Below are 4,061 nucleotides of genomic sequence, written 5' to 3' on the forward strand. Positions count from 1 at the left end.
AACCCGAGGAAGCTCCGCAGCTCCTTCACGTTGGTGGGTGTCGGCCAGTCCCTTACCGCAGCCACCTTCTCAGGATCAGTGCGCACTCCAGACTCGCTCACGATGTGTCCCAAGTATTGGACCTCCTTTTGGAACAGACAGCATTTCTTCGGGCTGAGCTTAAGGTGTGCAGCTCTAAACCGGGCGAAAACCTCTGATAGCCTTTCCATCTCCTGCTCGAAGGTCTGGCCAAAGACAATCACGTCGTCGAGGTAGATGAGTGCCGTCTTCCAGTGAAGTCCCTCCAGCACCCTCTCCATCAGCCGCTCAAACGTGGCCGGCGCGTTGCACAGGCCAAAGGGCATGACCTTAAACTGCCACAGGCCTTGACCGTAGGAGAAGGCTGTTTTCTCTTTGTCCTGTTCCACCATTTTGACTTGGTGATACCCAGACTTCATATCCAGTGTTGAAAACCACTTGGAGCCCACCAAGGCGTCGAGCGTGTCGTCGATCCGTGGGAGTGGGTATGAATCCTTGATGGTGAGATCGTTGAGGGCTCGGTAGTCCACGCAGCACCTGAGGGAACCGTCCTTTTTCCTGACGAGCACTACAGCAGACGCCCACGGGCTGCTGGACCGCTCGATTAACCCTTGTTGCCGGAGATCATCCATTACCTCATTCATCCTTCGAGGAGCTTGCTTCACTGGGCGGTGGCTACCTGTGTCGATGTGGTGCTCTACCAGGTCCGTACACCCCAAGTCCAGGTCTCCTGTGGAAAACACATCTGCATTTCTCACGAGAAGCTCCCTGAGCTGTTCCACTTGGGGTTCCTCTAGACACTTGGAGCTCCTGTCAAACAGGTCGCGCAGGTAGTCAGGCAGCTCCTCCTGGGGCTTCGTCAGGGTTCTCCTGCAGACACAAGTTCTTGGTTTCTGGTCGATCTCTTGGCACAACCCCACCATGGTCCCTTGTTTTCTTTTCTTTGGGCTGAAGGAGACATTGGCCACGACGACAGGCACTTCCGCTGCAGCAGGGTCTACCAAAGTACTACCTACAATCACCCCGTTTTCTACCGGGCATCGACTTCCACTCTCTACCACACACAGGCTAGCCGGGGGGGCACCCGTAATTTGACAGGGTAACAGCATCTCCGACCTCGGAGGAATAATGGTGGTGCGCTTGACCGTCACTGGCAGGTCTTCCTTGTTCACAGTCGTCAGTGGCACCCTTCTTCCTCTTACAGTCAGCTGCTTAGCGCGGAAGTCCAGCTCGCACCTGTGGGAGACAAGATAATCCATACCTAGGATGCAGGGGTCATCCATGTCGGCCACGTACACGGAGAGGAACTCTTCCTTTCCTCCGAGCTCAAACTTCACGTCCACTGGGCCTCTGAGCTCTGCGTAGTGTCCAGTGACTCCGCACAGTCGATGCGGCGTCTTAGGAAGCCGACGATGACTCACCACGTCAGGCCGCACCAATGTGCGTTCCGAGCCTGTGTCGACGACCACAGGCCACAACACTCCGTCAACCTTGCCCTCCACTTGGCAGCTTGTCATGGTGGTTCTCCTGCACACTGATATCTTCGGGGCATGTACAGGACAGACTGGTCGTTGCCCCCGTGAACCAGTCCTTCTTAGTTTCCCGAGTGGTGGTCCCTTTTTGGGGGCACATTTTTCCGACACTCATTCTTCCAGTGCCCCTTTTCTCCACAGGTCCAGCACTTGGGTCCTTCCCTGGGCTTCTTCTTAGCGGCACCTTCATATTCCTTCTTCCTCTTATAGCATTCGTTCTCCTTGTGCCCAACCTTCTCGCAGTACCAGCACGTTCCTTGGAACCTGTCTGTGTCGCTGACAGCGCCCTTTCGTGCCCTAAAGCCAGAAGTCGAGTCGTCCCTGAAGCTTGACAAGCTAGACCTAACAAAGGACTCAAACTCCATGGCACGTGCCAGAGCTTCCTGCATTGATGTTGGCTTAGCTTGGTTCACTTGTATCTTCAGCTGAGGGCTGTCCAGGGCATCGATGAATTGATCACGCAGCAAAACCGTCAGCAGGTCAGGGGTGGCACCTGGGTATGCCTTGTGCGCCATGCTCTCAAGGTCCTGAGCGAGTTCCTGAAGAGACTCGCCGCGCCTCCTGTTGCGGGTTCTGAACCTAACCCTGAAGAGCTCGTTCTGTTGCTTGGTCCCATATCGTTACTCCAGCGCCTGTGCTAGCCCGCTGTAGCTGCCCTTTGTCGCATTGTCGAGCTGAGCAAGGACCTCCAGCGCCGCCCCTTTCAGGCTAGTGGCCAGCTGTACCGCGCACTCTTGGTCATCCCATCCGTTCCGAGCTGCCAACAGCTCAAACTGAGCGCGGTAAGCCTCCCAGGAGACCTTCCCATCAAACTCCTGAGGCTTCTTTCTAACAGGCGAACCCAGCAGATTCATGGGGCTGGCGGAACTTCTTGCGGGGATAAACTCAGGCGAAACAGGGCTCAAACTACCCCGGACTTGCGTAGGAGAAGCATCTTGGGTACAACTAGCCCCTGCAGGCACTGGCTGTCCGTTTCCAGCCAAGCAGTCTTCAAGGGCCTTCACTCTGTCACTTACTTCTAATATTTCTTTGTGTGTCGTCTCCCGTACCACCCCCATCTCTTGTTGAAGATTTGTGTGTTCTTTCTCCACTTCTATCAGGCGTTGTCCCAAGTTCGTGGTCACATCAGTCATTTCTCTTCGGACTGACTCACTTCCATCTTGTACTGCTTTTAGCTGTAGCTGTAATCCTGTGAAGCGATCTTCTAGCTGTTCTTTGAGTTCTTGGAGTGTTCCTTCTTGTTGTTGCTGTGCTCTTTCTTGTTGTTCTTTGAGTTCTTGGAGTGTTCCTTCTTGTTGTTCTTTGAGTTCTTGGAGTGTTCTTTCTTGTTGTTGCTGTGCTCTTTCTTGTTCTTGGTGTGGTTTTTCTTGTTGTTCTTTGAGTTCTTGGAGTGTTCTTTCTTGTTGTTGCTGTGCTCTTTCTTGTTGTTCTTTGAGTTCTTGGAGTGTTCTTTCTTGTTGTTGCTGTGCTCTTTCTTGTTTCTCCCCCTGTAGTCTCAAGGCTTCCAAAAGTTCAGTCAACATGTCGTCCCTCTGGGCAGCTTGGGAACGAGTCTCCATGGCGAAAAAACAAATGGCTACACTCCTGACACCAGTGTTATGCCGGACGTGTTACTTGGGTTCCGTGTCGCCGTCAGGAGACTCCGTGGGAGGGAGATATGTAAACACTTTGCACAGCTTCTGTAGTTTAATATTCTTCTTTAGTAGTACGCTTCACTCGGACTCTTCACTTACCACTAGCTTTCTATGACTGGGACTGGCCCTCTCTCGCCCTCTTCTCCTATATATTATCCAGAACAGTACAGTCTAGAATATTACAGTATATTTCAGATCATACAAGAACATGTAGCAAAAATATATACGAGTTGGCAACACTTCCCGCCTGGCGCCTGGCCGCGCCCGGGAGCCTTCTTGAGGCCTATGGTCGCCGGGGGAAGCTTCCAGCACAACATGTATATTAATATGTTAACACAAGGGAAAGAGCGAGAATTCACTGATATTAAGGGGAGGCAAGATGAACAATAGGACACACATCTTACCTAGCAGGCTGGCGAGAGAAGACTGGCCCCAAAGAAACTACATACAAAGAGATAGTGGTATGTAGTAATTCCTCGGGCGTGCGGAAGTAGCGCCTGTCTGTTGGGGCCCACCAAAAACGTAACTTTTCAGGGGTAGCTTTACTATTTTTTAAGTACCTGCCACAGCACCCTATCCAGCCTTTACTTGTTCTTTTCATTATTGTAAAATGATTTACTAATGGGGTAAAGAAAAATATATTTGTTCTTATGTTTTATTAGGTATTATCTACACTATATCAATTTGTTATTTTAGGAAAAATATGGTGTAGAAAGCATTTGCGAATATATATATATATATATATATATATATATATATATATATATATATATATATATATATATATATGTGTGTGTGTGTGTGTGTAGCAAACATATCCAGTGCTTTAAATACAAGCAAAGCATACATCATTCTATGCATGCTAGATTACTATAAT

This window comes from Eriocheir sinensis, unplaced genomic scaffold (genome assembly GCF_024679095.1).
Source record: "Eriocheir sinensis breed Jianghai 21 unplaced genomic scaffold, ASM2467909v1 Scaffold1150, whole genome shotgun sequence".
NCBI lineage: Eukaryota > Metazoa > Arthropoda > Malacostraca > Decapoda > Varunidae > Eriocheir > Eriocheir sinensis.